Here is a 23,983-nt window from a genome sequence, read left to right as displayed (position 1 = left end):
ACACACACGCCCGTGCAAAGTTAAGCAGCATCGGCGTAAGCATTTGCAGGCTCAGGGTCTCAGAACGTGTCCTTGGAAAGCATTACTCATCCCCAGTGTCTGTTGACTTCAATTACCAAAGTGACTCGTGCGCCGCAAGAAGTTGATTCCACAACGTACAGGAACACTTTCGAGTACTTATTATTTTTATTGGAAATATCTGGTTCCTCCTGTGCTTCACAGATTACTAAATCCACTGAAACAGGCATTATTTGGCTTTGTCTTTTGTAAGAAAAGCTTTCGAAAGCATGATTTGTTGCAACAGGGTAAACAAGCTCCAAAAGATAAGAACTACATTTAATGCAAAATTACATATAGGTGCACTGAATCTATCAAAAATGGGGTGTAAACTCCATAGCTTCTTCAAGGAAGCATGTGCAGCACCCAGAAGCTGAACTGTGCAGCTGGCATTACAATAATGAAAAAACCCCTTAGTCCATCTTTTTGATTTCTCCTGAGGTATTCTTTCACTACCAGCTTAGGCTTTCTAAATATAATATACTATCAGCAACATGAACCCATACCTTAAACTGGTCTTGTTTATCATCCAGGCAAAAAAAAAAAAAAAAAAAGAAAAAAAAATGCCACCATCACCAGGGCATTCAGGCCCCAGCCAAGATTAATAAATAAAAAAGTCAGATAAACTGGAATAGAATGGCCTGTACTTTAGTAACCCACTTCCAAGATTTCAACAGCCCACCAAAAAACACACAAAGTTACCTGTTACATAAACCAAATCCTGAAAATATCAGCGAAAATATATTTCCTAAACCTGAATCTGTTTGGCCCCATCTCATCTCACCAGAAAGCTTCCCCTCCTCATCCCGTGCACCATTAAAGTGTAACCATCCCTGCAGAAATGTTTGCACGCTCTCTCCAAATTAAATTACAAAAAATAATAATAATGGACAGCGACTAAAGTAGATCACTTAAACTGCAGGATCATTGTGTCAGCAAGGAGCTTTACTGACACTTCCCTGCTGTAAATTTAGTAACAGTTTCCCTAACCTGCTCTATAAATTATTAAAATCTAATTCTAATTCAACAAGACTACATCCAGCCTAACAACCTTACAGTAAACACTGATCTCTTTTTTTTCGCCTCCCCAAATGAACATTCGCTGCCCTGCATACACTATCACAGGGAAATACTCTGTTTCCACCAACAGTGGGGGGGAGGGGGGAATAAAGCCCGAGATTATTTATTGTGTGCGAGGGGGAAAAGCTGCAAACCCGGCCACCGCTCCCTGCTCTCCTCCGCTCCGTTCCCCCAGTATTTTGGTAAATAAGAAGCCACGCTCATCAGATCCGCCGGTCCCGGGGGTGGTGGGGGGGGATGGGGGGGGGAAGTGAAAATACCGACGGATATCGGCGGGGAAGGGAGCAGAGGCGCAATTATCCGCTCCCGGCTGTCATTTCCAGACGGGATCTCCGCAGCTGGAACATGTCCTCCCGCAGCCCCCCGCGCCTCCCTCCGCACCGCCGGGCCGGCGATGGAGTTACCTTGAGGCTCCCGGTAGAGAAGCCGGAGACGGAGGGAGGCGGCGGCGGCCTTGGCGGAGCGCGGCCGATGCCTGGCGGCGGCGGCGGCCCGAGTGCGGTTCTCGCCGGGCTCGGTCGCTGCCGCGGCGGCGCAGGAGCCCTGTAGGCCTCGGCCTCGGCGGCGGCGGCAGCGCGGCCTCCCCGGCGCAGGGCGGCGTCGGCGGCGGGTTCAGGCGCGGGCGGCTCCGCTCAGTCCCGTGCACTCCCCGCTGCCTGCGGTGCTGCTGCCTCTTCACATTCCCGGAGAAGGGCCCTGCGAGGCGGGAGGCAGCCGAGCCGAGCCGAGGGGGAGCGGCGGGCGCGGGGGGGTGCAGTGCCGGGCAGGGCGGGGAGCGCTGCTGTTCCGCCGGCGGCTGGCGCGGGGGCGAGCGAGCGGGGGGTCCCGGTGGGCGTCGGGGTCTCGCTCCTATTGTGGCTCTCAGCGGGCTCCGGCCATGGCACTCGCTCGCACGCACTCGCTCTCGCTCACAACCGAGCGCGCTGCTGCCACCGCCCCCCGCCCGCGGACCGCCCCCGACCGCCCACCGGAGCCGCCGCCGGGACGCGCCGCCTCAGTGGCGCCCGGAGCCGCCTTGGCCGCCGGGAGCGCCGGGAAAGGGCCGCCCCCTCCCCGGCAGCGCGGCCCCGCGGCCCTCGCCGCTCTCGGCCGCGCCTCGCTCGCCTCCCTCGGCCGGGAGAGCGGCGGGGCCCGTCGGCCGAGCGGCAAAACCCGGAGCTGCTGAGGGGAAACCGCGCTCAGGCTGAGGTAAAGCCCCGTGGGAGCCTCTCGGGGGGCGCAGAGCCGCTTCCCGGGGCGGGCTGCGGGCGAGGGGCCGCGCTGGGTGCCGCCGGAGGGGCCGACCCGGCAGTTCTCGCCTTTGGGAAGCGGCGGCTGCGCCCCTCGCTCTTCTCCGCTGCAGCTCGGCACCCTTGGGCTTCTTAGCCCGGTGTGTGATCGCTGTCTGCATCACTTTTTTATTTTTTTGCCCCCAAGTATATTTACATATACTTGGAACTAGGGATCAGCATAACGGCTGCTTGTAGAGAGCATGGTGAAGTATCATAAATTTTGTTTAAATTTACCTACCCGATGGCTTGCTGTTTGATGGGTTTGGTTTGTTCGTTTGTTGTTGGGGGGTTTTCCCAAAGTGCGTCTAATGGCTACAGGGTGACGAAGCTGGGCCAGGGTGTGCAGCACACGAGTCCTGTGAGGAGCAGCTGAGGGAGCTGGGGATGTTTCGTCTGGAGAAGGGGAGGCTCAGGGGTGATTTTAGTGCCCTGCAACTCCCTGAAAGGAGGTGCTAGCCAGGGGTTCAGTCTCCTCTCTCAGACAGCAAGTGACAGAAATGAAGGGACACAGTAGGGGATGTCAGGGAACATCCCTGCTGAGCCAGGAGAGGTTTAGGTTGGACATTAGAAAGAATTTCTGTGCAGAATGGGTGATTAGACATTGGAATGGGCTGCCCTGGGAGATTGGTGGAGTCACTGTCCCCGGTGGTGTTTAAGGACAGACTGCATGTGCCATGGTCTGGTTGACAAGGTGGTGTTCAGGTTGAACTTAATCTCGGAGGTCTCTTCCAACCTAACTGACTGTGTGATTCGCTAATGGTGTTAATATGAACGTTACATTTTAAAATAGGCTCCACCGTCTCACCTATATTTCTGTCAGGAACAAAACATTGACGTCTATGAGTAGCAGCCCTCCTGTGTTGCCATGACCAAATCCCTCAGATGTACAGTCTCTTTCTTAGGAAATTAGCTCAAAGGCACTTGGTTGCTTTGGTGGGTCGGTCACATCCCTCCTGTTTGTGCAGGTACTGAATCCTCTCAACATTCCTAACCCTGCAAAGGATATCTAGTTCTTGTCCTACTCAGCCTCCTGACTCAGCTTTTGGCATAACAGAGGAAGTGAGACTGTGTCAGACTTGATTCAAAGTCATTTAGGCTGTTGTCAAACTACTTTCAGAACTGTTAATTTCCAGTCAGTTCTCTAGTCCAGGTCCCGTTGAAGAACCTGGAACACTAGTTAAAAGCTCATGGCCACTGAAGTATAACTATCGTGGATGTGAGGGGGTTTCCCTCTCATCTCTCCCATATACCTCTTTGTGTCTTTATGATATATCTCTGCTATGTTGTATTTTTTACCTATAGACAAAGCAGTTTCGCTTCCTTTCAGTACATCCTGGTGTGGCACAGTTTTAAATCTCTTAAGATGCTTATGTCTTCTCCTTGTGTTGTCTCAAAGTGATTTGTGTCTTTTTTTTTTTTGAACTGTAGCCCCCAAGGCTGGACATTACTAAAATTAAGGCCTCAGCACCGCCAGCATCTGCTGTCCTGCCTGTCACAGACCCCATTCCTGTTTACACATGCCAATACAAATGCTTTTGAGTCAGTCTGATCTATTCACAATCTTGCTGACCTCTTTTAGCCCCGCATCCATTTCTGCTGACCTCCCAGGCCAGGTATTTCTCCCTCAAGTAGACAGTAATGCTGCTTGAGAAATTATTTCCTGCAACAGCCCTAATGCTATGCCTTCATTTTTATTTTATAATCAAGCAGTCAAGACATCTTTTAAAATGAAATTCCACGTGATGTTAAGTCAGAGAACTGGAGAATTTGTCATCCTCTGTAAATCGATTTCCCTTCTCGGAAGAATTGTATTTAAAAAAGCAACACTAAGATTGAACTGTGCCACAGTTAAAGAATGGGTTGTGCAACTCTAAACTTAGAAGAGTGATTTGTACGTATTTGGAGATATTTTAAACTTTAAATTTGCTTAAACTAAACCAGCTGAAATAATCTAAAGGCAAACAAGGATGGATAACAAGGAATGTGGGTTAGAGTTATACCAATATAAGGTAAAATATGGCAAAAACACTGTAACATCCCATTAGAGAGGGACAGAACCTGTATTTGTAGATGTTTTGCTATTCCATGTGCTTAATTCTGATAGCTCAGAATTCCTCAGTTCTGTTCACTGTCCTGTGTGCTGCTTTTGATGTGAACAGTGCAATGAGCAGCTCATAAAGTCACTGGCAGCACACTCTGCAGAAGGGAGGTTCTAGCACAGCCTGATGGCTACTCTGGCACTTTAGGTGCAGTTGAGCAGGACATTTTACATGATTGGACTTCAGGCTTCCTAGTATGAGATGAATCCATCTTTGTAAAACACCGAAAATCAAAAACTGAAGCCTGTGATGTGGCTATCTATTAAAATAACTGCCATAGAAGGGATAAAAATCAACAGGGCTGTCCAAGTCCACTGTCCCGTGCACACAGATGATTTTACTCTTCATTCTGACTTTGTGTAATAAGTACAGAACTAGTTCTTAGTACAGCTGAACAAGTCGGTAAATAACACATTCAGCTAATTCATTTCTTAGATGGTTATCATGTGCTCTGTTGGTCCATTTTGGCTATGTAAAGCATTTTTATGAAGTGTTTTATATCAGGTGATGTTTGGACAGTAACAATTCAAGAAAAAATACAGGCTTTATCAGGGAATAAACAGAAATCTTACCTTTGTCACGTGGCCATCAGATTTTATGCAGTGGGCTTCCCATTTATATCCTTGCTTTCTTTTTTCTGCTTTAATCTGTGAAGTCCTCATCTGTGATGAGATTTCAGAGCACAACATAAAATATGAATGTAAAACTGCTGATGTTTCAAAGGGGTACTGTTACCTCTCCTTCTCCTGTTCTCTGTTTTGCCTGTATTTTGTTAAAATTGCTGCTTTGAAAAGGGTTACATGAATCCCAAGCAGAGATGGAGAAGAACTGAGTACTACAGGTATTTTACATAGATGTGTATCTGTATACGTTTATGTATGTGTTTGTATAAATACACGTAATACCAATTTGCAAGAATAAAAATTAGCTTTTCTCAGATGAAAGTTCACATGACCAACATCTCCCATACAAGTGTGTGGGCATGTATATGAAAACATGTGCACATACAGTACCTGGAGCCCTTCGTGGAGATCTACGAGCAATAATAAATCCTTTTGATCAGTGTTTTTCCATTGCTATCAAAGGTACAAGACAAACCTATCCTTTTTAAAACTTACACTGCCTCACTCTCCTACAAAAGGGCTTTTTAAATATAGCTGGAAAGGAATTTTCAGGGCCAGCTCCTCACCAGTTCAGCTCTGCTTTTTAGCACCCAGACAGTCGGAACAGCAGTCAAGAGCCCTCCAGAACAGAGATTTTTGTACCAGTGACTCAGATTTGTGCCACTTCACGTTTTTTTGTGTGACTGGAGTTCCACTATAGACCATCTGTTATGGCCACCCAGGCAGGAAAAGGGAGCTCTCATCCACACTGGCATTCTGCTCTTTGCAGAGCAGCTTTTATCCAACAGGATTGCTGCAGAGATACCACTGTGGAAGTCCTGCTGTATTGAGTGATAAACATAAATGGATCTAGCTGGAGCTTGTTTCACCTGGCACATGTGGCATGTATTGGTCTACAGGAAGGGTCACACAATGCTGCATAAAGGATCTCCTATATGTCAAAAGGAACATTATCAGGGTATCATGGGATTAGTTCAGATATTCCCAGTTCCAATACTAGGAAGCAAGAAAAGACTTGATCTCCCCAGAGAACTAATTATTCAGACCATCAGGAAAAAGGCCAGCCAGAGAAAGTGTTATGGAGGGAGCAGCAGAGCTGTTTGAAGAGGCAAATCAGCATGTGAACGAGGCTTTTCTGATACATCTTTTAACAAAAATGAACACTGTGGAATGCCACATCAAAGTAACTGTCCTGCTCCATCACTGTGATTGAAAGGGCACAATCTGAGACTTCTTTTGTTTACTTTTGAATCCAATTCACGTGTAACAAGAAAGCTAAATTCTACTTAAGTCTCTTTACCCTGATTCATATTTCTGGTTTTGGGGAGGAATGGTTTGGCTTTTAGGCAGTGTTTGCAATTGCCTTACCACGTTTCTCTAATAATAAGCAAGTGCTTGTTACTCCTTCCTCCTGCTCCTCCTGGTATCAGCTGTGCCGTGGCACTGTCAGTGCCCTCAGGAGCTGAATTCCCGGTGGGTGTGGGGTAAGCATTTTAGGGTCATAGACACAACTACCAGAATGGGAACTAATTCTTCCTCTCTGTTTATAGACACTGCGTCATTTGAAGTCTGTTTCTGTAGTCAACATGGCAAGATAAGTAGGAGCTTGCTCGCCTCGACAGCTGGCTAGCTGCCTCCTCCAGCACAGCACTGCTCTCACTTATTCCCCAATTCATGGGTTTGTTCCTACTTTGTTCCCCTCCCCCAGCGTCTTAACTTGCCTCCAGGCCCTGGGCACTCCTTCAAGCCAAGTTTTCTGAATTTTTTTTGTTCCTTTTCCTTCACTGCCTGTTTACCTCTTACCTTCCTTGGGCTTTGCGCTGCGCTGCTGGGCCAACTCCCCTCCCCAACTGTCCCTGCCCGCCCCAACTGTCACCCACAACTGCCTCAGAAGGTTCTGCTGCTCCCCCTGCTCCTGGGGCAGCACCCACAGGGCCCCTGAAACTGCCTGGAAACAGCCACGTGTGTTACGTGGTCCCCTGTGCCACTGGGGGATGTCAGAGTCTGGAGAAACGAGCTCAACTTTGTGCTCTTTGCCTTATGATCAAGTCTCCTTCAAGGGAGCCGACCAGAAAGATGGAGAGGGATTTTTTTGAAGAGCATATAGTAACAGGACAAGGAGGAATGGCTTCAAACTGAAAGAGAATAGGTTTAGATTATGTATTACAAAAAAATTCTTTGCTGTTAGGGTCCTGGCACAAGTTGCCCAGAGCAGCTCTGGCTGCTCCATCCCTGGGAATGTTCAAGGCCAGGTTGGATGGGGCTTGGAGCAACGTGGTCTGGTGGAAATTGTCCCTGTCCATGGCACTGGTTTGGAACATGATGATCTTTCAGGTCTCTCTCAACCCAAACCATTCCTTGGTTCTGTCTCCTCAGTTATCTCTGCAGTTAATGTGTTACAAACCAATATATACTTTGCCATAAAACACCTCTTCAGGTGAGCCCGTTCTCCTGTGGCCCAGCTTCCTACTTAAAACATCACCCTGGAATGAACAAATGAGTAAAACACCCCTGTGTGTGTGTGGTGAAGAAAGTGTGTGAACTGTAGCACTTCCCAATCTCCACTGGAGCATCACCAGCTCCCTCCCAAGCTTGGTGCATCTCTCATGATCATAGCAGCAGTTGATAAAACTCTTGGATTTTTCCACAAGTGCAGAGACCCTGAGGATGGAGGAGGCTGAGACAGAGATATCTCATTCTCTTTGTTGTAAAAGAGAACAGGGAAGTATTCATGTTATATTTTTTTTAACCTGCTCTGTCTCTGTCTCGTGGTACAGCTTTAACCTACTGGATACTTTTTAAATTTTCAAATTATGGCAAATGAAAGTGTTCTATAGTCAGTGGCTCCGCTCAGCATTGTAAGGAATGCTCAACATCGGAGGGGCTCTAGCAGCACTTAAGTTTAAAATACAAGTCTTAATGGGTTCCAAATTTTGCAGTAGGGATGAACAGATGTGTAGAAATACTGCCAAAATGAAAAGGATAGAAAAAGAACAGTAATAGGAGCATTTTCTAGAGCCTTCCAAGATCCACTATCAGGTAAACAAATGGGATAATTTTGCCACTGAGAAAATTACATGAATTAGGAGTTTGTAGTTCTGTCACAACCCTGCACAGGAATTTCAGATACCCTATAAATGACCACATACCCTATAAAGGAATTTCAGATACCCTGTATTTGTGTGATACAGGAACTGGAGTTGAAATCCAAAAACTATAAATCCTAGAAAAAGGCAGAAATTCATCAGGTTGAGATGGAAAATAGCGAAGAAACACCTAAATAATCTCCTGACTAAGCAGACCACACAAAAACACTGGAACAAGAACAAAACTGGTGTTCTGTGCAAGCACTGGAAGTTTAAAAACTTGAAGAGATGAGGATGTCTTACTTTAAAGGAGCACTCCGATAGGAGCGGTTTTAAGGAAACACTGAGAAGAAATGGCCTTAAATCCTCTCCCATGCTTGATGGCCAAAAGAGATGAGGATACCAAGGTTAGGAAAAAGAATAGCAAATAAACAGGAAATATACCACTGTACAAATCCACCGTGCATCCTTCCTTTTCTCTGACTCTGTGTAGTTTGGAGAAAGCCAAGAAATAGGATGGCTTGGTACAATTCCCACGGAAGGAGAGGGTTCACACACTGGTGGTCTTGATCTTAGAATTAAAAAAGCTTCATGCTGAATTTGACAGAGGTTTGTCAAGATCCCCAGTGGAAGGGAGACAGGTGAGTCAGTGAGTTATTTATCAAAACTGATTTGTATTTTTTGTTCTTATGTTATCTGGCAAGATGGAATATTGCAAGCTTCCACATCCTGTTAGGGAGGCATAAGGTTTGAATAGGTTCAATAAAGCAAAATTTTAAAGACTAGATGCTCAAGGGTACTGAGGAGATTAAATTGTTCTCATATTTTAATGGGCTGCCTTAATTGCAACATACATGACACATACAACATATTAATGAATTCAGAAACCTATCTAAATACTAAATAAAATGCACCACTATCAGCTTTAAAAGTCTGCTCTATAGAGAAGTCTAAACACCAGATTTAGGGTAAGATGACTCAGTAAATGCAGAAGTGGAGCCAGTATAAAATCTGTGATGTGGTAATATTTGGCATATTGTCATTATTGAGTGACTTCTTTGACATGCTGTGCAGTCCCCACACTTGGGGAATTTTCAACATTATCCAGTGTCCAGTGGGACCTGGAAGAATTTATAGTAAGAATCAATAGCCAAGACTTGAGTGAGAGCTGATCAAAAACAGAGTTGAGATTTCTCTTTTTAAGAAAGGAGAAGTTAAAACCACACTTTGCTGGGGCACCAAGTGGCACCAGAGGACACCTCTGGAAAATTTGTCTTTAGCTATATTTAGTACATCCAAAGAAATTGTAGCTCCCACTTGAGCCATTTCAGCTCAAATACAAATAAATTAATATTTTAGAGAGTTGTGTGCTTCTGAGTCATGTTCATTTCTAATATGTGCCTTTCTAGGTGAGCTCCTATCTCAGAGCAGATTCATTTCTAACTGGAATTCTATAGGTGTGCACCTGTACTTCATGTGTTAAAGTCCATCAAAAATACACTAGGCACTGAAATTCTAATATTGAAAGCTTTTAGTACAATGGCTAATGAGAGCCCTTCAGACAAGCACTTCCCAGCAAGTTTGTTTTAGAATAATTACAGTTTCTTGCAATTACTGGCTTTTAATAATAGGCTGTTGAGACATTTTTTTTTGTTCCATAATCTTTGTAGAGTCTTTTGTTCTTGAAATTTTATCACCATCTTGATGCATGAGTGTGAGATACTCCAGGGAAATGCTGTTCAATGCTTGCTTGAGTACAAATTTAAAATGTATTTTTTTTTATCTTTTCTCTGATTTATACCTAGGTTCAAATGCATATTACGATCTTGGGTTGCTTCTTGAAAACTCACTGCAGCTTCATTCAAGATCTTAAAATATTATGTAAGTCACATCCTGGAAAATGTGAAAATAGATTTTTTTTTTCATCCTCTACATAAAGCATCCTTTCTGAGTTACTAAACTTTCTTCCAAAGTACACTGGTTTTGATCCAGAATTTCATTCCATGACACTCAAACTGTTCTGATTGCATCAAATGTCATTCCACCCCCACTGAAACCCACCTCAGGCCTTCTCCCAGCATGATCCAGCAATTTTTTTTTGGGATGTCACAGGAAGTTACACACACTACCATTCTGGTACACAACAGTGAATACACTTTGGAGACCTTTTTCAGAATTCCTGGTAGCATTGCAACTCAGCAAACTGGTTTGATACATCTGTGTAAGCAATTTAACTTGTCCCCTGTTCCCTCACTGCTTTGCTTTTGACAAATTGACAGAATTCTGACAAGTATACTCACCAAAGCTTCCATACAATGCCCATCATCCCATTCAAATTGTTTCTCCACAAAAAATACCAGTAGTGTTAGTCCTGCTGGTGATCATCTACAGGATATTTCAACCTCAATGCCATGTATGCAGATTTTTTTTTATTTTATTTTAGTTGCAAAAATATTTGCCACCTGAAATATTCTCCACTAATTCAAGCCATTAGACAGAAGTAGAAGCAAGGTTGTCTGCTTTCCACAGAGATTTACAAAAATCCTCATTACCTCCTGGGGAAAAAGGGTTAAAAGACATTTGCAGAGAAAAGTGGGGCATCCATTGTTGCTGCATGTTTAATTTTATTTGATTTACTATTCTTAACTTCTTCCCTTGTTGGCAAAAACAACCTTAGCTGCTGCTCATGCTGTTTGCCAGCATCTCCATCTGCATCTTTGGTTACTCCTCGGGTTCCTTCTCCTGCGTTTGCAGAACGCTGCTTGCCTCCCCTGTGCTCCCATGGGAATGTTTCCCCTTTGTGGCTAACGTTCACAGCAGCATGAAGTTACTCTCGTTGTGGATGACATTTTCCTGCCGCTGCAGACACCTGAGCCCAGCTCCCCCTGAGTCTTTTACGTGGCCTTGGTGATCACTGCCAGTGATAAGGGAATGCCTCTGTCTCCTCTTCGGAAGTCTTGGATTCACGCTGGGAATCCACACCCACGTTTCAGTTCTGCCAGTAATCCCAAATCCCCCGTGGGAGAGTTTATCTGAATTAATCTCATCTTGTAATTTTGCTATGTGGGTTTATTTTGCAGCTGGACCATTCCTTATCTTACCTTTCGTAAGATTTTTTTTTTCTCTTGGGAGTGGTTTCCATAAAACACCTCGGAAAGCATTTAATTCCATCTCAAAGTTAGTGCTGCATTTGCTTGGAATTTCTGTCTGGCCTGTTTTCTGCTGACCTTTACTTAAATGATTATGTATATGCATGAGTGCATGTGTATTTGTAGTGCTTTCTATCTTGCTCAAGTTTAATTTTACCCCATAAGGCAAGCTTTCCTCTCGAGTGTGATGTCCCAGTTGTTTTATTAGGATTGTGACAAGCCTGCTCACACGAGGCACATCCACAGCACATCTGAGGGAAAGCAAACATCCTGTGTTCCTCAGCCTTCTCTAAACCCCAGCAGATGGCTGCTGCTTCGGCAAACTGTGCGCACTAGCATGGATCACATTTCCCATGCAGCAGACTTATTTCTGGAATCCAAACCCAGTGTACTTCCAGGAGGTGGGAACATGGATCCAAGGCACAAAGTGGTTTAGCCCAAATCAGCCCTACATGGTGACTCTCCATAGTTCAGCCCCTCTTGCTTTTTGGGAAGGATGTACAGCAGGGCTGAGCCAGCTGAAGTTGCAGGTAGACTGGTAATAGCTTCCACATGCAGGTCTTTAAACACCAAGCCTGCAAGTTGTTTGTGTATTAGGATCTGTGTTTGTTTCTTTTTCCTCTCTGTGATTAAATATTGTGTGGAGATAAAGGGTGTTTTTTGGAATGACTGGGTTTCCTTGTTGCTCAGAGCCTGTCCCTGCTCAGAATCCTGGCAGGATCTGCAGGAGGTGATGTGTATCTTCTGTACCTCAGGTAACACTCAGGGGACACGTGCCACAGACAAACGTCCTCACCCTGGTTCCCTGACGTGTCTGTGCTTAGTCCCCAGTCTGGAATCAGGGGCACTTCAGTGTCCAGGTGAATTAGCAGGAATCACAGAATCATGGAATGGTTTGGGCTGGAAGAGACCTCAAAGGTCATCTCATTCCACCCGCTGCTGTGGACAGGGGCACCTTCCACTAGACCAGGTTGCTCCAAGGACCATCCAGTCTGGCCCTGACCAGGGATGGGGCATCCACAACTTCTCTGGGCAACTTTTCTCACCTTGAAACTTGACCCTGGCATGTTTGTGGTGTGTTCAGGGACCCATTGCCATTCACATTTTTTTCTAAAAGGAGGCACCAAAGGACTTATTTGGGCTGCAAGTCCAGGCAAATAACCTCTACTAGGTCTGTTGAGGATGTTGTGTCCTGAGGAAAGGGCACAAAGTTTGGGAGGGGGCTTCATCTTTTCTTGCTTAAAATTTTTCTTCGCTGAGCAACAGGCTCAGTCTCAGCCATTTGTGCCCACTTTCCATCTCATGTTGGAGTATTTAGCATCAAAGAAGGCTTTTGAAACAACACCTGCCTTCCTCTACAACTTGTGCACTGATTTCTTTGCATGGATGATCTTCAATGGGCTACACATCTGCTCTGTTATATTCGGAGGCCCTAAAAATGATGCCATTTGTTCAGAATCATAGAATCATTAGGGCTGGAAAATACCTCTAAGATCATCAAATCTAGGAAGAAATTCTAAAGAATTACAAAATTTCTGATGTTTCTCCTCCAAATATACTGATTATAAAAATGTCTGTGTGCAACTAGGCTAGCATTAACTATCCTTCATCATCCAGAACCTCTCTGGCCATGCAAACCCAATGCACAATTAATGTATATCATGGGATACTTTTCTCCATCACACCAATGTAGAAAGCTCCCAGTGGCTCTGGAGTGCATATTTCCATTAAGGATTCAGTAGGCTAGTCACAGTCCAAAACAGTGTTCATTATTTTCTAAATCAAAGTTATTCACACTTAAAATTTCCTTTAGAATTCATTGGTGGTTTGTTGTTTTTTTTTTAATAAACTGGTGTTAAACCCAGCACACTGTTGGTCAAAACCTCTGACTAGCTGGAGTAAGAGATGAGATTGTTGATCCTGTCTTCCAACAGCTGCTTCTGTACTTGAAGAGGCACTCCCTAGATGGTTATGACTTTTTTTCCCACTAATGGGACTCAAGTGTCATTGACTGGGTTAGGCAGCCAAAGACTTTCTTGAGGTTTTTTTTTTTTTTTTTTTTACAAAAGGTTGTGCTCAGAAAAATCAATATTACAGAAAAAAGCAACCTATCAACATTTCCCTTAATATACAGAGGAGTTTCCATTTGCTTTATTTTATTATGCATCCTGGCCACAGAAGGATGGGCATTGAAATCAGGTGGATAACCTGCAGCCATGGAACTCTGCCAATAATTTAGTATATTTTGCAAATTGCAATATTTCTGCTCTTGTTTTGGTTCTTTAATCGAGAAGAAAGATTTACAACTGTTGTATTGACCCACTCAAAGGTGTTTGTAAATAAAGTCTGAACCACAAAGCTGTATCTGTTGTTGTCCTTTTTCTTACAGGTTTTCACCACAGCAGTGCCTCTTGGGCTTTTCCACTGAGTTTTTCAAACTCAGCAAAAGCATCTGTGAACCATTTTGCCTGCTGCAGTGAGCCACAGTGGTTGTGCATCTGGGAAGGGGGACAACAGTACAAATAATGAAAAATGAAACAAACTAAAAGTCATAGAATCTTTTTGGTTGGAAAAGCCCTCTATGATCATTGATTCCAACCACTGATCCAGCACCGCCAAGCCCACCACTAAACCATGTCTCCAAGTGCCACATCCACACGTTTTTTGAACACTTCCAAGCATGGTGACTCCACCACTTCTCTGGGCAGCCTGTTCCAATGGCTGTCAACCCTTTCAGTGAAGAAATTTTTCTTAATACTTTTCCACCTCTGAAAAAATCTATGGTTTGGGCACAAGTGGGCTTGAGTAAAATTGTTATGAATGATGCCCGTGGTCAAACGAGGCATCAGAATCATTTATTCCTCAACAAGAGAGCTGGAATCAAGCATAAGTATCTGAAGGCAGCCTATAAGAAAGATGGAGAGGGACTCTCTATACAAGAGCCTGGACTGACAGGACAAGGGAGAATGGTTTCAAAATGAAAGAGAATAGGTATAAATTGGATATTAGTAAAAAAAAAATCTTTATTGTGAGGGTGGTGAGGCCCTGGCACAGGTTGCCCAGAGAAGCTGTGGCTGCCCCATCCCTGGACATGTTTAAGGCCAGGTTGGATGTGGCTTTGAGCAACTTGGTCTGGTGGAAGGTGTCTCTGCCCATGGCAGGGGGTTGGAACAAGATGATTTCAGGTCCTTTCCAACCCAAACCATTCTATTGGTTCCACTTCTATTGATGTTTGCCATAACCAGAAGCAAAGGACCACGTGCGCAGCCTTGCAAGTTTCAAATGGGAGAGAAGCTTCCTATGAAAATCCCGATCGGAGTCACAGCCTAAAACACACTCAGCCAGAAGCCTTTGGTGAACACTGAGCCTCTCACCTTGCTGCTCCATACTCATGCACAGATCCTACACCCTATGTATATCCCACATCCAGCTCAGGATGTAAGTGCTGTGGGTGCTTACACTGCCCAAAATCTCTTCTACTCGGTCAGGGCCTCCAGCAGTGGCACAGAGGAGGACAGCAAGATCCAGCCCATCAGGCCCTTGAAGAGGGCAGTGACCCTGTGTGGCTATTAAAGAAGGTAACAGTAGGCTCAAGCTGTTCAGGAGAGAAATACAAATAACTCCCTACGAGCACAAATAAGGCACATTCAAATGTGTTTAATTGTGCGTGCCTGTCTGGAAATCTGGCTCATCATTCCTCTTTCCATTTCTCACTCAGAGGGTCACCAGTGCCTGAAAACACTGATGTGCCAAGGAAACCAATTCCTTGTGGGGGCATGACTCTGCTCCACACAGACATTTTCCCTTCTGTCACTTGGCATAATTCAGTATGTGACTTGAAAATTCAAAATATAAACAAGAGAGATGAACCAGGGCCAATCATGTTGCAAGCAGAAGTCTCAAACCTTCCCAGTAAGTGAAGAATACCTCTCCTCTAGAAATACCACCCATTTTTCCATTCTTTTCAGCTTAACCAGAACGATTCCTTTGCAGCTTTTAACCTATGAGGAAACGGGGGCAAATATACCATGGTCAAACATGTGGGAGGCTATAAAATCACTCAATGCCTCACAATACACAATTTATCAGGCAAGCTTCTCCCGTCTCCTAGTTGTCCTGTTCCTGTGAATTGCCCATTGCTTTTCTTTCTTCCTCAGGATCATTTTCTCCTATAGCTTTGTTGTTCTTTAACAGTTCTTTCACAGTTAAAAACCTTCAGTGTATTTAGGCATCATTCTAAGAATGATGGTACTGTCCCCACATTGTCCTTTAGTGGCTTCTGGTCACTCCCATGTTCCAGGATGCACCAAGTTACTGCAGCTTTCTCCTGAAAATTGATAAATTATACACCTGAGCTAAACAAATTTAAAAAGGCAAGAATTTATGGGAGTGCAGAGGGCATGATCCTTTCAGAGAATTATTAAACTGAATTAACAAGAGTGACAATTTCTTAACCAGGAGGGAAAGCAGGGAGAAGAATTCAATGAAAGTTAATACTCCTGGCTAAAGAGTTGAAAGGTCCATTCTACTTTTTGTCAGGGAAATTATTTTGAGGAAGAAAAAAAAAGAAAATTTTATAAGTATATGAAAATATACTCAAATATATGAAATATTTGAAAGTATATATAAGCATGAAAATATTTGTGATGCTTTAGTTAATGAGGAGTTGTCATCTCTTGTGAAGGAAACCCAATCCTAATTTTATTATTTCCTGTTCTGTGGTCATGTATGGTGTAGGAAAGTTGCTGAATGGTTAATTTTGGCCTCTGCCATTATAATGTACCTTATTTCTAATTGCAATTATGTCCAATTTTGGCTCCCAGGCATTCATCCTGTCATATGTTGATTACTGTAATAAATATTGTCATTACTGAATTTATTCCTATATGCAAACTGAAGATCAGATTCTGCAGTGCTCACAGGCTGTTTCAAGCAGGATGAGCAGCCTCTTCAAACCCTCTGTCTTCTCTTTTGTGGTTTCCCAGCCCAGGAGAGGGGAGGGGAAGGACTGCAGGGTCAGTGAAGAAGAGGTCCTGGAGACAGGCTTGTACTTTTGGGGATTGCTTTTTTCCCCTGTACATTTTGACCTCTGCAGGGAAAATATTGATGAGTTTAGGCATCCCACTCAGGTGGTCATCCCACCAAGCCTGAATTCAGCAGTTCTCACAGATGTGTGGCAGGATAAGATATTCTCATATTCTTGGCTGTTAATTAATTTTACTACTAATTGTGATGTCTTCACAGAAGCCTCTGTTGCAAAAGAAATTTTAAACATGCTTAAGTGTGGATGTTTCTCACATGTAAATAGATCTCGGTGGCACACAGGCTGTATTAAATACTGTATTTGAGTTAAAGCACTTAAAAGAAAGGACAATTCCTTGTAGTGGGCTGAAGCCAGGTGCCCACCAAGCCACTCTGTGAGTCCCTTCCTTCAGCAGAATAGGGTAAAGGGGAAATAAGATGGAAAAAACCTCATGGGTCATGATAAAGGTAGTTAAATAAAGCAAAGGTCATGCATGAAAGCAAAGGAAAACAAAGTATTTATTCCCTACTTCCCACCAGCAGGCAGAGTCCAGCCACTCCTGGGAAGTGCTTCAGCATGGAGCAGTTGTAAGGATGGAATGCCTTCCCTCTTTTTGCAGTCTCAGCTTTTATTGCAAAAGCTTTTATTCAAACCAGGCATCAAATGGTTTGAAAAATCCCTTGGTCATTTGGGGTCAGCTGTCCTGGCTGTGCCCTCTCCCAAATCCCTGTCCACCTGCAGCCTCCTCGTGAGAGGAGGATGCTGGAGAGGCAGCTTGATGCTGTGGAGTGCTGGGCAGCAGCAGCCAAAACACCAGTGTGTTATTTATCAACACCTTCCCAGCTACCAATACACAGCACAGCCCTGTGAGGGCTGCTGTGGGGATAATCAGCTCCACCCCAGCCAGAGCCAGCACAGCACAAAAAACATCTTCAGCCTTCCCATGCTGGAGGCTGAGAATGCTCACAGCCATTTCAGACCTGTCCTGGTTTCCAAGAGTGATGATTTTAAAGGGACTGTCAGTGCCCTTGGGGCACTAAATACAACACTGCTAAAGTGTTGGTAAGCAAACAGAGCCGCAGGAGAGATCCATGAGTTTTTCAAACTAAAGTGAAATGAAACAGACTTGGTTTATCATCTCTTCCTACATAATGCACAATGGCACCAAGCACAGACGGGCTCCTGCACACACTTCATGCTGTATCCCAAGTGTGTGTGGTGCTAAGAGCTCCCACAAATTCTAAAACCCACACAGGAGCACAGCAGGCAAGTCAAGTCACTGCAGCAGAGGACAGAAGGCAACAGCCCCTGTGTGCCCCATGGTCTCTCATGTCACACCATCTCTTCCATATCACCCTCAGCCTCGCTGTTCTTGTTCTCCCATCCAGCTCCTCAAGGACAAGACATACAAAAGAAAACACCAAAAGGTTGCTTCAGTACCACACATGGTAAAAAGCCTCCATTCATCTTTGTCTTGAGGCTACAGAGGATCATAGCCTGGACTTTGCAGAGGGCAGAGCTTGGTAAAAGTCCTTGTTCAGGGGAGGGGAGTTGGGCTAAGCACAGACTTCTGCCCCACTGCCCCAATCCCCAGGCCCAGCTCCTGCTGGACTGGCACAGGAGGTTCCCTGCCTGTGTTTCCCTTGCCCTCGCACTCATTAGCAAGGAAAACAGAGCTGGCAGCAATCCCAGCACTGCGTTTGCTAAATGGATCTATTAAAATGTAAACAGAGATCACGTTGCAGGGCATCATCATAAAATACCCCGGGTGACAGCTCAGCTGGTTCCCAAAGCTGGGCTGGCTGAGCTCCTCTGGCACATCTCGGCCACAGCAATCCTGACTCCTCCTTCTCTCTCCAAACATTTGCCCACTGGGTTTTTTGAAGGCTCATCATTATCTGTCAGTGCCCTGCAGCTGCATACCAACAGGAGCCTCGCTGCATCTCCAGCACATTTTGGAGCCATGCAATCTCTCTGAGGCTTTCTGCTTTAGGAAAACAGGACTCTGGGGCTTCAGAGGCCCCTTGCCATCCCTTCAGAAGCCCTTGAGTTTGCAGCTTAGCATTGATGGAGCACAGGACAGGCCACACGGGTTACACCTGCCTTCTGCCTGATACACATCTAGAGGTTTTATCACCTCTTTGTCTGACTTCCAAATGAAGATTTCCCTGCTCTCTCCCCTGCTGCTCCTCCTCGCTCTCCTCAGGGGCTCTCAGGAAACCACCAAGCCATTGCTTTATTCTCTTTCAAGAATTCTTTAAAATCATGTGTTCTTTCACCTCCCTGCCACCCAGTCTGCAGAAGCTTGGCAGAAATTGGAAGGGGCTGGGGAAAGGTTGGGGATTTCTGGTTTGATGACCATGACTTGCCTTGCTGCTGTTCTCATCTCTTTCCCCTTCCTTGAGTGGTTTACTGCTTCAGTACATCAGCTGTGTGCTCTTGTCTCTCTGTCCTTTGGGGTTCCAGACCCCAAGCTTCAAACCTTTAAATTAACAAATTACCCCTGCGGATGACAATATAAACAACTCAAGAGGCCAAAGCAGCAGCAGCCTTGTGGAGCAGAGGAATGGAAGAGAGGCAGGAGTTCCTGATTCTGATGAGCTCTGGCATAGATTTCTTACGTGCAGCTGGGGAGGTTTTTGCCTCACTTTCCCTCTAAAACAAAAAATGCAGCATCCACTCCCTGTTTGAGACACTCCAAGGACAATCCACTGTGTATCCACAAAACATCCATGTACAGAGCTGTTCATCTGTGCAGGAAAACCTTGGGCCCTGCTGCTCACAATGAACACCACGAGCAGGTGGGAACACGTCAGAAAAAAGTTACTGGCACTCAGAGAAGACTTTCCTAAGGAAGCTAAAGAGACATGCTGTTTTGTACCATTTTCTAAAAGCTAATATAATATTTATCAATGGGTTTCAAGACCATTCTGCTCATGGAATATATAGTATATTATATATATAGTAATTAAATATTATAGCAATTATAGGAATATATAGTATTTAAAGGAATATTTAGTAATTAAACCCTCCTGATGGAACAAAATGCATATTTTTTATATTAAAAAAAATCTGTGCTTTTAGAAACCTAGATTCCATTTGGGTTCTGAAGTTTAGAGGTTTTCATTTCATTGCTTGAGAATAACTGTGTAATGTAACTTTAAAAATTAGCTGGTTTATTTTACTTATACTGGAGATAGTGGGAAGCAGGGGGGGAACCCAGCTTAAATCCTGTCTAAAATCTGGGAAAAATAATCTTTGAGTGACAGAGGACCATTTTCTTCCAGGAGATTAGCAATAGTTTATTATTCCAAGTATATATTTAGACTATTCCACTTAACACAGTTGCTCTGGTATCAACCATATTAAAACCTTCCTGATAGCTGTTTGCATTCATAAGTGATTCCAAGCTCCAAAAAGTGGAGCAAAGTGCCTCTCAGACCACCATCTGAGCAGGGGTGCTCACACCTGATCTCTCTGCACATTCCAACAGGTAACAGGGCAGGTGGACTCAATGCCCTGCACTTCCCACTCTTCTTTCAATATCCTGCATGAAGCCCCATGGCCCAAAAGATCAGCCAGCAAGAGAGTGCTCTTGGAACACTGAGTGACATTCTTGCAGTTTGACATTAAAAAATATTTCTTTTAAAACAGCATATTTCCTGTTTCTTTGGTGCTGTCCCAGTGCTTGTGTGGTGAGCCAGGGAACTGGAATTTTCCTGGTAACTGTCAAGTTCACCTTTGCCTAAAGAACAGAAATTGTTTGAGAGCAAGAAGAGCAAGGCAGGGAACAGGAGGTTGTTAGACATCACAGAACCATTAAGGCTGGAAGAGAGCTCTAAGATCATTGAGTCCACTCATCCACCCAGCACTGCCAAGGCCACCACTAAACCATGTCCCCAAGTGCCACATCCACCCCTTTTAAATCCCTCCAGGGATGTGACTCCCTCATTGCCCTGGACAGCCTGTCCCAATGCTTGACAACGTTTTCTGTGAAGGATTTTTTCTTATGTCCAATCTAAATCTCCCCTGGTCCAGTTTGAGGCCATGTCCTCTTATCTTGTTCCCTGGGAGCAGAGGCTGACCCCCACCTGCCTCCCCACTCCTGTGAGGGGCTGGTAGAGAGTGATGTCTCCCCTGAGCCTCCTTTTCTCCAGGTTAAGGCTGAGGTTACCCCCAGTTCCCTCAGGCGCCTCTCACTAGACTTGTGCTCCAGACCCCTCCCCAGCTCCATTCCCTTCTCCAGACTCACTCCAGCCCCTCAGTGTCAGAACTGGACACAGGATCTGAAGTGTGGCCTCACCAGTGCCCAGCACAGGGGGACAATCACTGCCCTGACAAAGACCAGGTGCCATGGGCCTTCTTGGCTACCTGGATTCTGCTGTCTCAAGTGTTAGTTCAGTAACACTCGTTTTGCAGTAAGATGACACCAGATTGCACAGGAAGTTAAAGCATCTTTAAAAAAAAAAAATAGGGAAAAGAATGGGAAGACACAAACACAGCAGCAACTGCTCTCAGCTCTTGCTCCTCAAGGCCAGCCACACGTGCCAGGAAATTTATTCTCCTAGACCTTGGGTTCTGACCCCGCAGAATGCTCTGGTTGGCACCCACATGAGCTGTGCAGAGCTCCCTGTGGCCTTTCTCCCCTGAGCTCCTGACCATGGCACAGGTGGAACCCCAGGATCCACACGGAAAAGCTGCGCCGCGGCTGAACTCGCCCGGCGGCCTGGAAAAAACGTTCAGAACTGGAAGGGTTTTGTATTCTGCAAACAAAAGGAAGTTCATTTCCTCTATTAGCTCACCATAGCATTATGTGCAAAAACACGCCTGGAGCTCTTGAAATACCTTCACTTATTTCTGCATCTACCAAATTTATTTATAGAGCCATCTGGAAAACACTGGCTCTTCATTTACAAGGTACTATGGAGCTTTTTGGAATTGTTGCATCAACAAAACTCTGTAAAAACACCCCCACCTACAGAAATTGTCAACCATAATCAAACCTCAGGAATTTTTTTTGTGTGTGTGTATTTAAAGAATATTGACAAGGGAGTTGAAACTGCTGTATTAATGCATAGATAGGTAATTCTCCACGTGCTAATTTTGCCATACTAGTAAATCTATTAAATGTGTCTAATAATAAATCAGCAAATGGGTCTAATACAGACCCCTGCAAGAAACCACAAATACTTCAGCTATGTCTCGTTTAAATGCAGTCCTGGGACATTCTAGCAGCTTAGAAAATAAATGGGAGCAAATTTCTTCTATGAAATAGAATAAACCTGCTGCCTTAGAGCATCTGAAACAAAAGCAAGGTGAAACCTGGGGGACAGGAGTGTCCTGGCTGGCAGGTGGGGACCAGAGGGAAGAGCAGCTCTCACCCCCTGCACATGGCCCTGAGCTCGCTCGTAACAACTGAGTTACAGCTCACTCACTGTCTAGGCATCCTGGCAATAAACCACAACAGAAATGTTAAAATAATAACACTATTAAGAATAAATAAGGATTTGGGCTTATTTTAGCCAAAATGTTTTAACAAAGCACCACTATTCATTCCTTGGCATGTGGTCGGATGCCTGTGTGCTCCTATTACTACATCCCTGAATTGCCTTCATACTTTTCTCCTGTTTGCAACAGTTAGGACTCCATAAATTCAACCCAACTATGAGAATTCCAACAATGATTTAATCTACCTGTGGCTTAATACCACGCACATCTAGAAAGCTTCACAGCATCCTTATTTGCTGCCGTGTTGATGGGTTGCTATCTCAAGGCATCCTCCTGACCCATACAGCATTATGTGTCTTCATTTATCAAAACAAGATTGTTTTATAAAGTGCTCATTCCTTTCTAATAAACACTACGTTGTCCAGTGCTGGTCTCAGCCAGTCTTTGGTTTTGGGGGTATGAAGCTCAACCACCATCCTAACTGATCCGAGGAACATCCCCGTTTGTCCTGATCCCTCATTTATCCGTCCTAAACTGAGACAATTCACCCAGATCATTGCTAGAGTGAAGCCCTGAGCCTTTCTTCTTCAAATGGTGCCCAAATTACTGTTAGAAAACACTGCACTCTGCATTCTCTAAATGTCTGAGTGAAAAGCTTTCAAAGGAACCTTTGAGATCTCCATGTACCAGTCAGAGCTCCCAACAGAGAATTGTGTCAGCCTCAGTTTCTTCAAGACACGATTCTACCTTTCTGCCTTCATTTTTCATGTATCTGCATTACTAAAATCAAAGACATAAATCAGAACCGCTGTGCTTGGTCTATGGGCATTGCCCTCCAGAAGTCCCAGTGAAAGTTCAGGGAGCCACTTACAGCTGTTTAGCCTAGTATGTGATATACAATTTATTTTAGTCTGGACCTGAAGTAGTGAGGGCTGCCACACATTGTACTTGCAGGTATTCAATCCCTTTAAAAATCAAGAATTGCTGTATTAAAAACATCCAGAAAACTGGACTCTCGGTCTCTAAAACTGCTTCAGCTTTTATCTAATGTACTCTCCAAATCGGTAAGAGCAAATATATTATCTGGGATGCAACAGTCCTTCAGTGCCCTACTGTGTATTTTGAGTTATTGGACCTTCTTTTTTTCCCCACTTTTAGGACACTTCTCCAAATGAGCATTTTAAATCAGCACTGAGAGCTCTCCTGAACTTCTCCCAGCATTTCTCACTGCCAGTTCTGAGTTCCTGCAGCCACAGCCTGCTCAAGTACCACCTTTGTGGGACTGGAGCTCCATCAAATCTTTAGTCAGAGCACAAGACAGTAAGACTGAAATTGCTATTGAAAGTGTAATCTATTCCCTTAAAAATATTGGTGCCAAGACTGAAGAAGAGTACACAGAATAGTGTTTTCTGACATTCTATTCCCAGAAAAGTAGATAACTTTCAAAATATAGATTTCAAAGTATCCAAAGGCACGAGGAGGAAGGCTGCAAGAAATACACGTGCAGGAATCCCAGCAGGACAGAACAGCCTGTCAGGAAGCTGAGGCCACGCCTGCAGTGGCAGTGACTGCAGGTATCCCCTCTCCCCTTAGCCAACATACCTGTGCCAGGTCACAAACTGGTGCAGAAAAGGGAACAGAAACCAAGAAGTTATCAAAGACCCTCAGAATTGGTTGATAGGCTATCAGCAAATAACTCTGATAAGGAACTGGGACCTGTATAATCACCCCAACAGCAGCAAGGTCACGGACTGAATTGCTGCCTTCAGCTGCCATCTCCACACCAAATCCTGCCCTCCTGCTTTTTCGTGGCACTTGGAATCCCCAAATCCATTGGTGCCTGCCGAGTAGGGAGCAGGAGTGGCTCAGGCAGTGGCTCTGCTCACTGCTCCTGGAAGTAAAGAACACCCAACCCTGGCCAGTGAACACCTTCTGCCTCTCACACACTTCACTGCCAAATCACACAGACAATCTCACACAGACAAACCTCATCTCACAGACAAACAGGAACTGGCTTTTATGCTTAAAGGGTGTTTATGTCTTGCATAATTTATTTGAGGTCCTATCCTGCTTACATCAAGCTCAAGAATAAGCTCTTACATGTATTTCAAAAGGTAGAGGGTCCAGCTCCTTATCATGGAGCTTCC

The 23,983-nt window shown here is 44.7% G+C and overlaps 1 protein-coding gene and 1 long non-coding RNA gene across 4 annotated transcripts in view; one reads left to right on the top strand and one right to left on the bottom strand.

The window, feature by feature from the left end:
* Window positions 1-2,069, bottom strand: part of PPP2R5E (protein phosphatase 2 regulatory subunit B'epsilon) — a 72,407-nt gene extending 70,338 nt beyond the window's left edge. For 2 of the 3 annotated variants that reach the window (XM_066189000.1, XM_066189001.1), the window contains exon 1: window positions 1,542-2,056. The gene's annotated coding sequence lies outside the window, so the exon portion shown is untranslated. Of the gene's footprint in view, window positions 1-1,541 lie in introns of all 3 variants that reach the window. The other variant, XM_066189002.1, reaches the window with a different exon arrangement.
* A 27-nt stretch (window positions 2,070-2,096) lies between these two features.
* LOC136292791 (uncharacterized) lies at window positions 2,097-20,013 on the top strand. The gene is made up of 3 exons (XR_010721963.1): window positions 2,097-2,325; window positions 10,022-10,097; window positions 19,882-20,013. It is a non-coding gene; the product is annotated as an uncharacterized lncRNA (long non-coding RNA).
* Window positions 20,014-23,983: the final 3,970 nt, after the last annotated feature.

The sequence above is a fragment of the Chamaea fasciata genome, unplaced genomic scaffold, assembly GCF_029207755.1.
Source record: "Chamaea fasciata isolate MVZ Bird 193981 ecotype frontalis unplaced genomic scaffold, bChaFas1.0.hap1 SCAF_7, whole genome shotgun sequence".
In the NCBI taxonomy this organism is placed as follows: domain Eukaryota; kingdom Metazoa; phylum Chordata; class Aves; order Passeriformes; family Sylviidae; genus Chamaea; species Chamaea fasciata.
Note: the sequence above shows the minus strand (reverse complement) of the source record. Positions and strands in the feature narration are given on the sequence as shown.